General features: G+C 35.3%; 1 protein-coding gene across 3 annotated transcripts in view; it reads right to left on the reverse strand.

Moving 5' to 3' along the window:
• The window catches only part of PRR16 (proline rich 16), a 478,303-nt gene extending 468,804 nt beyond the window's left edge, over positions 1-9,499 (reverse strand). For all 3 annotated transcript variants that reach the window (XR_001398541.3, XM_014844075.3, XM_070517546.1), the window contains exon 1: positions 9,367-9,499. The gene's annotated coding sequence lies outside the window, so the exon portion shown is untranslated. The remainder of the gene's footprint in view (positions 1-9,366) is intronic.
• Between the last annotated feature and the right edge of the window lie 274 nt (positions 9,500-9,773).

Below are 9,773 nucleotides of genomic sequence, written 5' to 3' on the forward strand. Positions count from 1 at the left end.
TCCCATGAAGCTGACTGATTTATTAGTTTGTACTGAGGAGATAAAAACATGTTAATACTTCTCTATGCTGTGCTTAGTCCTCAGCTGAATAAAGCTGTAGGTCACTCATTGAAGAAGATGAATACCACTGTTCATTATTGAAATGGAATAATCGAGCACAGCATGCAAAATTTTAAACCTATATTACTAGATTGGCACCATGTTCTAATAAGAAACAGTATTTATAAGGCTGTATTTTCTCTTACTGAGTACCTAACTTTAATAGCTATTCAGCGCCTCCTCCAACTCGCTGAGCAGCCATTACATTAATAGTAGTTCAACATTATAGCTGATGAAAGTATGTGGTCTTTACTACCTCTTTAATAATACATTCTAAGCAAATAAAACAAATTTAAAAATACGCACTATGCAAAAAACACAGCTCCCATATTCAGGGACATCAACACGCAACAGTCTATGTTTTGATTTATCTGTTGTCAAGTTCAATTTTGGTATATGCTTGCTTATCTCTACTATTTAAAACATATTCCATTTATCACAGGCATATATATTTTTAAATGCTAACCAGCTTGGCGTTGATATTTTTCTACAACATTTGCATTATAAAATATACAAACCAAAACAAAATTTTAAAGGAATAAGATAAAAATAAACAAACCCTGGTACTTCAAGGCCTTGACTTGTTCACATACACTACTCTGAAGACCACATTGCTTGAAAATTGAGGGGATATAGTTTCTCTTCTTGACAGAAAGTTTTGAATACACCCATGAGAAGAAGTTTTCTAAGCAAAAATGTCCTTGATAGAAATAAGCTAAGCTATACAGATTTCCTAAGAAAATATCCCCTATTGGCTTCAATAATATAAACACCATGAGAGCCATCCTAAAGCTAGTGTCTTTAAAATAATAACAAAAATAAAAAATTAAACATATCTCTTTGGGAAATATTTGCTTGCTTAATTTCAGCCATCTTGTCACTTATTTCAGAGTAGGAAATCTCTGGATTCTACATAAGATTAGAGAAGGTCAAACTCAGCAGAAGAAATTTTGCATACCCTATATAAATTTTCTTAGTCTGTGTCTGGTAGGTACCTGAAATTGACCTAAACTGTTAGTTACATTCTAGACTTCATTCCAGTCTGAGAGGGTGAGGTAGGAAAATCTTTTTTAAACTGTCTCTAGTTTATGACTTACTGACGTGTTCTGTCCAAATTTGGGATATGTTCAAGTGCCACAGGTTGTAGCTCTTTTCAGTAGGCAATAGAATATAGAAAATCATGATTTAGAAAGAAGAATTTGTTTGGGCACGTAGATTGGCCATTGTTGGCTTTAATACAAAGGAGGCAGCAGAAGGGATGGGAGGGGAAGATACTAGAAGGTCTGATGATAAATGATGGTAAATGATGGTGATATTTTTCTTCTTTCAACTTTTCTACACTGTTGACAATGATCGTGTCTTAATTATGAAGTAAACTAGTATAAATTTTAATTTTAAAAACATCTTGTTCTAAAATGATCGCACTTCAGTTCTTTAAGCTAATTTTAAACAAATTTTCAATCATTATCAATGTTTCTTTTCCATTAATGTCTTTGTTTACATTTCAAACATTCTGTGTTGGACACAATAATTCTATCAATCTACTTTTATTAATGTGCCACCATTATTATGCTTCAATTATTAAGCAATATTTTGTAGCTCTTCTGGCTCAGAAGTGAGAGTTATCTACTTTAGTTATATAAGACTCTGGGCCTTAAAATTTCACTTTGAAATATCCATATTGTTCCGTATAGTCACTGAATTAGTCAAAAGTCTGAATCAACTATGAAATTTTATAGTTAAAATCTAAAATCTTGGCCATTTCTTATGAAGAAACTTCCCCACACAAAAGTAATTTTCTCTATGTAGAAAAAAATTATACTGTATTTACAGATGAAAGAAAAGTAATCTTATATAAACATGCAAAACCAATAATACCTACAGTTATGACAGAACTGCATTTAATCCCCTAGTTTAATGTACATATATAGTTAAATATTTTAATGATTAGTGGAAGTAAAAGTGATCTTTTTTCTTTATACTTTTTCCCACTTTTATTGTTTCCATATACAAGTTAAATCCTATTTTTAGCTAATGAAATGTATAAATGGCAATATGTCATATATGATCATAAAATTAGTATCCATTTCACTTTTTAAATGACCTATTGATCACTTCAGAGTGTAAACTACTATAAACTGTGAGCAGGAATCATCGTTAAAGGTGTGATGTTCAATTGTGATAGTCATTCTAATAAGCTAAAACAATATTAATTTAGGAAAAGAAACTATCAAACCACTTCACTATTTCCAAACAAATCACTAAATACACAAGACAATATTTCCCCCAGGTTTTCCTTTCAAAAAGAATGCATTTTTTAAAGTGCCTCATTGTCAGGAACAGATCGGTACTTTTCACAATGATCTTTATTTTCCCATAGCTTGTATCCTGCTTAATTGCAAATAAGCCTCTGAGAATATGTTACATCTTTCGACTCACGATAACAGCCAATGTCTAAAAAACTTGGAGGCAGCTTCCTAATTACCTAAGCCAGTCTAATGGCAGAATATTAAATCACTTCGCATTCATCCACTTATAAAATAATGAAAGCCTTTCTGGATATGACTATGTTGAAACATGCAGTTTCTTTTTGAATTATTGTTAGTTTGCACAGTAGCAATATGTTGAACCAGACAGCAATTAGATCAATCACTTAAGTGGTCACAAGCCAGCCATACTTGCTGAACCATCTACTTTATGCATTGCCTTTTTGGCCACATATGGAGGTTGGATAGATGATTGAATAGATTAAGCATTGTTTGCCATATAAAACTCAAGACTTTGTCACTCTTCACAATGTGCAGACCATTAATTTCAGAGTTATTCTTTTCTTTTACTTTAATTTTTTAAAATTTTATAGTGAAAGTGTACTATTATTTAGAAATAAAATATTGCATCTCAATGACCTATTTTCTTAATACATATGACAGAAATCTCTTTGGAAATTTTGGCCCATAAAGCATTGCCTTTAAATTTATTCATTTTTAAGTTTTCCATCTTAATGTTCAGAAACGGCGTCTAGAAAACATTGACTTCTGAATGTTTTTTAGTCTAAAAAATTTAGAGCACAATAAAGGCACAATGAATAGGGGAAGTAATGTACATATAGATAAAACATTCAGAAGAGCTACTTGATCAAACAGTGATAACTATTTTACAATGAAAGCAGAACACTTTGCTCTTTTGTTTTAAAAATTAATTTAAAGCATGGTATAAGAAAGTACTATGCTAGACATTTGAAGAATTTTAAAAAATGAACCTGAAAGTGCTCTTCTAGGATACAGCCCATACTACATGGGATACCTTAGTTTGGAGAGTTACCTAGATCTGAAAATTGTGGCCCCTCCATTTATTAGCTGTTTGACAACGGACAAGTTATTTATTTATTTATTTTTCTTTTTTTCGGTATGCTTTTTGGTGCGGAAGATTGGCCCTGAGCTAACATCTGTTGCCAATCTTCCTTTTTTCTTCTCCCCAAAGCCACAGTACATAGTTGTATATCCTAGTTGTAGGTCATTCTAGTTCTCTATGTGGGATGCTGCCACAGCATGGCTTGATGAGCAGTGTGTAGGTCCATGCCTAGAATCAGGACCAGCAAACCCCAGTTCACTGAAGCGGAGTATGCAAACTTAACCATTCAGCCATGGGACCAGCCCCAGGACAAGTTATTTAATATCTCCTTCTCAATTTTATTCTCTGCAAAATGGCAGTAAAAATGTTTACTTTAAATATTTGTCAGATTTACTAAATGGTCAACTCAAATGCCTAATGTATGATCTGACATATAATAAATGTTGAAAAAGCCTAAAAGTCTCCGGCATGACTAGTAGATCCTGGGAGGCTGATGGCTGGGGAGAAGTGATGAGAAAACATGTGAACCAGTTGATAATATGAGAGGATCACGTTGGCATTGGTATATGTTGAGTTCTCTATCCTACTCTCTGGAGGGCTTTGCTCCGTGAAATGATGGTGAAAAGTTGGACAGCGCAGAGTTTGTGGAATCATGATTTCTCTTTGCTGTTGTAACTATGTCATGGGAAGAATGTCACTACATTCAGAATGTTCTTGAACATGCACGCTTTTCCTTTCTTTTAATTTCTTTAACCATCCGAGTCCTTCCCTGTATGATGTTCCTCTTTTTACCTTTATTTGAACAACTAATATTCTTTCCATCCCTCCTCCAAAATGAAGCTCACCATGCCAGAGGTTACTTCAACTCTGATGATTCTCTAACCATTTGCCTGTGATTTTATCTATTAAATTGCACTAAATCAGAAGGATCCATAACCAGAGCTCACAGGAATACTGATTATAATGGTTAGTCTTAACTGGACCCTCTGTTATACAGTCATGTGCAGCATCACAATGTCAGTCAACAAGCGTCTGCATGTACAACGGTGATCTCATAAAATTAGTACCACATAGCCTAGTTGTATAGACTATGCCATCTAGGTTTGTGTAAGTTCACTCTATGATGTTTGCACAATCGTAAAATTGCATGACACTGCATTTCTCAGAAGGTGTTCTGTTGTTAAGCTATCTGTGACTTTATTTGGTTGATTCCCATTTGGTTTTTACTCACCTTACCTTTATGGCTACTTGAATGCAAACATATTACTGTTTCCTTTGACTCAACAGACCTTAATCTTCATTTCTCAAATGGACCAAGGAGTATTATTTTAAATCCCCCAACTTAGAACATATTATTTCTACTAACATACTGTATGAAGTTCTCCCAAATATAATACACATACAATGTTTGGAAACTTTTCCAAATGTAGTATAACATATAATATGTTTTAAAATTACTAACTGAAACGCCGTATTTACTTAACACTAAATTTAATATACTTTCTTCCTTTGACACACTAAATTTACCTTCTGATCACTCTTTCACCTGTTGTTTGTATCTTTCAATATTTTTAACCCTCTGTGAAAAACATCTACCTCTATATTTCCCACAACTTTCTTTTTTATTGAGAATCCCCACCAGGACATAGCAGTCACGGCAATGGAAGAAGGATAGTTTATTTCAATTTCAAAACACTATTCCAATATTGTAATTCATTCAAGGAACAAATAGTTACAAAACATTGCTTATGTGTCATGCATTGTCCTAGATATTAGTAACATAAACACGAAAAAGTTATGATTATTCTCTTTAAGGAATTCACAGTTATTTGAAAAAGACACACAAGTGAGTAACTAAGTATGATTATTTATGGTGGTTTCTAAAAGCAGTAGGGGAATTCAAATGGGAAGCAATAAATTCTACCCAGAGACAAAGAACCTGGTAGAATTCAAAAGGAGAGGGTGGTGTTTGATCTAGGTGGGCCTGGCAGGATGAAAGGAAATGATATTGTCTCTTATGATCCTCTTAATAACCCCATGTGGTAGTTACAACTGAGTTCAAGCAACTTTGCAAGGTCTTACATTTTGGACTGGCAGACAGAAAGAAGATGTGGAAAAATAGAAGCCTAGATTGATATGTAAGTATAACAGGGGCCTACAAGATGTTGTTACCTATGATAGTAATTTTCAGTAATGATAATGAAGAGAGCAATCAATTGGGGAATAGTCTGTTGCTATATCAGTGAACTAAAGAGAGGGGAAAATACAGGAAAAACTGGCAGTCACAAATGTCTATGAGAAACAATTATCACTAGAGGTTTCTCTAGCCTTAGGTGTTTGGTGCATTTCTGGGAGCTAGGGATGGCAGCCAGTGGGGGTAATGATGCTAAGGTCAACACTAGTAAATATCACAAGCATAGAGGTAAGCAACTCCTTTACAGTGATGTTCAGCAGGCACCTTGACTCTTTAGCAGGTCACTCTTTGCCCAAGCTTATATGGTATCATCTGCTACTAGGTCACTGTCTTAGCTATTAACACTCTCCTCTGGGGCTGGCCCGGTGGCGCAGTGGTTAAGTGCGCATGTTCCGCTTCTCAGCGGCCCGGGGTTCGACGGTTCGGATCCCGGGTGCGGATATGCCACCGCTTGGCACGCCATGTTGTGGCAGGCGTCCCACATATAAAGTAGAGGAAGATGGGCACGATGTTAGGTCAGGGCCAGGCTTCCTCAGCAAAAAGAGGAGGACTGGCAGTAGTTAGCTCAGGGCTAATCTTCCTCAAAAGAAAACAAAAACAAAAACAAAACACTCTCTTCTGGTGGATGTAACTGTCCTTTGTGGATGATTTCTGCCAATTCTCTTATCTGAGGGAGAGAACATGGCTCTGCTCTGGAATATCTTCTCCAAATTAGAGGCAGGTGCTCTAACAGTTTAGCATGATCAACTTCAGAGTTTCTATATTGCTGATTTTCTAGGGAACTCAGAGCTACCTTCCAAATGTCAGGGGTAATTATCCCATATCCCCAACCTTTTTACCACTTGAAGTACACTGTACTTCTAAGCCTAGCTGGCTTCTGACCCTAGTGACAATTCTCTTTTGTCACCTTCCCTTACCCCATTAAGTTCAATGGGCAGACACTTGATTCATATCCACAAAATTGAAGAGTCTACCATTGCAAAGCTAAAAATTCCACCACAGCTTCCCTCCCCCTAAGAAATAGAGAGTATGCTCCTAAAGGAATTCAACAATTTAATTCTCTACCCTAGAGACAAGAATTGCTTTAACTTTGAAAGCTGAAGTTTTTCAAACGTGTAATAAAAATATTAAGATCCCGTTAGCTTAGACACCACATGACAATACTAGATTTTGAAGAAAGAGATTGATGTTTAGGTCTCTAATAAACCAAATTTTAAATATTACCTCTCTTTCAGGCCCTAAAGTCTATTGACAAACATTGTGATCTTCTTACAAAATCAGTCTTTTTCTTTAGATAGAAATTTTTTTTAAAGCTTAAGATAGAATAATTTAGTGAAGAGGTATCTGAAGATTATTTGACGATTTGTGTCTACAGGAAATGAATCTCAGTGTTTACAGTTATTCAATTATTTTCATTGTTTTCACATTTATAAATCAGTACATTTGACTAAAGAGCTGGTTATTATGCAAATTAACATGGTTTTCCATGGCAAAGATGGAGCATGGTGTTCCTCCAAGTGCTTGATCATGTAATGGATGATTATGAATACTCTAGAGACAAGTTTATTATTAAAAAATTTTTCTAATTCATTTTGAAGGTTTAAAACTACTGCAGAAATCTATTGGTATTTTAATATCCTGATAAAAGCTCCAGGTGTTTTTCAAGTATATCTTTTTGTACACTCTGGTTTAAAATATTACATAGGATAGATTTTTATTTTTGTCTATTTATTCTACTATGCCTCATGCAAGCAAACACTTTTTGATCCTTTTACTTTTTTTATAAGTCAAATATAGGCCAGATGCTCATGTAGACCAGTCTGCCTGTGCTGATGTGTTCAAAGACCTCCAGATCAACAGTATGACAATATGTTGTAAAAATACCCATACCTCTCATCTCCAATTCTCTCATAGCTTATAATTGCTTCAGAGTTTTTCAATGTATAAAACTCTTTATAAACTTTCTCCTTGAAACTCTCCCAAATACCCCATTCACGTGAATTCTTCTCCACATGCAACTAGTGCCACCTTCCTGTCACATGTTTCACTGAAATTCCTGAACACACCCATAAATTATCTCAGGCCAAAAGACTGGGTGCCTATATGACCACAAATACTCCATGATTCCTTACAGAGAAATGCATGTACACTACTGGAAGGACATTCTCTTACTCTAACTGCTCTTCCATTGTGAAATCCCAGTGGAACAATTCTAGGGAATAAAATTTTTTACCTCTGGATTATGCAAATCAATAGATTGTTTCACACACCTAACTCTAGGGGCTGGGTGGCTGGAAATGTGCAGTATGTGCAGACATATGTGCTGACAAACATCCTCAATATTCCCAGCATCCTGATATACTCTTTGAGCTAGAGTGTTAAAAAGCTTCACACTGCTGTTTCTTTAGCTCAAGTCCTAAGAAATAAAAATTAGATTGAGGAGTTGCTCTCTCTCAAGCTAGTCTACACTCAGCCTCCTGCAATTCCTTAAGTGTTTTCACCAGTATATGAATCCAGCAGCTTCTGTGCCAAGTCAGAATCCTAGGGCCCCACACTTCCATGGGTTTTACCTCCAGAAACTCTACCAAGGTAAAGAGGCAAGAAAAATCACTTTGTGCTCTTGGAAAAGGAAGGGCAAAAATAACTACTTTGAAACATGCCCAGAATATTCTCCACAACAAAGGTCTACTCTCCAAGGGACTCTACCTTATCCAACCTGGAGGAAGGGCAATTAGCCAACTCAAGACTCCTCTAGTTTTCACGTCTCACCTAAATGGGGGAAAATGCTGAGAAACATACTGAAGGTCACAGCCCAGGCATTCAAGCCAACTAAAAGTGTGAGACTTAATCATAAGATCACAGACTTCTTCCCTTCCCCTACACTTTACCACAATATAACAGGACTCCTATATTAAGTGGATTACATTTGAAATAGCTGCAAGACACAAGCTATTTAAGATATAGTTCTTAGGGGGCCCAAAAACAACAGGGAAAAACAAAGATACTGGAAGAATCTAAAGCCTTTAGAACCTACTGCTACAGCAAACATTAAACACAGCCAAACTCCTAGCCAGATTAGTATAAAACCTCACATAAGCACTTATGTGTTTCAGTTTTTATTACCTGATATATCATGTCTGACTTTCAACAAAAATGTTACAAGGCATGCTAAAAGATATGAAACAGTCCGAAGAGACAAAGCAAGCATCAGAAGTTGTCTCATATATGGCATCAATTTTGGAATTATTAGATAGGGAATTTAAAATAACTATGATTAACATGTTAAGATCTCTAATAGAAAAAGTAGGTAACATGCAAGAACAGATGGATAATGTAAGCAGAGAAAGGAAAACTCTAAGTAAAAAGTCAAAATGAAATGGAATCAACACTGTATCAAAAATGAAGAAGACATTTGATGGGCTGAAGAAAAAATCATTAAGGTTAAAGATGTGTCAATAGAAATTTCCCAAACTGAAATGCAAAGAGAAAGAATTAGAAAGATAAAGAAAGAAATAAGCAGAAGAAATATTTGAGGTAATAATAGCTGAGCATATTCTAAAATTAATGCTAGACACCAAAACACAAGTCAAGGAAGCTCACACAACATTGGGAAGGATAGATACAAAAAACTCTACACCAAAGCATGTCATATTCAAACTGCAGAAAACCAAAGACAAAGAGAAAATCTTGAAAGAAGCCAGGGGGAACAAAAAACACCTTACCTGTAAAAGAACAAGGAACAGATGGCATCAGACTTCTTGTGAGAAAGCAGGCAAGCAGGAAGGTTCTGCAGTGAAATACCTAAAGTGTTGAAAGAAAGAAATGCACCAATCCAGAATTCTATATCCAGTGAAGGTACCCTTCACAAGTGAAAGAGAAACAGACTTTCTTGGATAAACAATACTGAGGGAATTTGTCCCCAGTAAACTCACCTGCAATAAATATGAAAAGATATTCTTCAGAAAGAAAGAATATGGCATAGAGCAGAAACTCAGATCTACATAAAGAAAAGAAAAGTGTCAGAGAAGAACTTAACAGGTAAAATAAATATTTTATTTGTGTTATTCTTAATAGATCTAATAGACAACTGTTTGTCCAAAGTAATAGTAGTAACAATGTCCTGGGTGAT

Source organism: Equus asinus, chromosome 9 (genome assembly GCF_041296235.1).
Source record: "Equus asinus isolate D_3611 breed Donkey chromosome 9, EquAss-T2T_v2, whole genome shotgun sequence".
Lineage (NCBI taxonomy): Eukaryota > Metazoa > Chordata > Mammalia > Perissodactyla > Equidae > Equus > Equus asinus.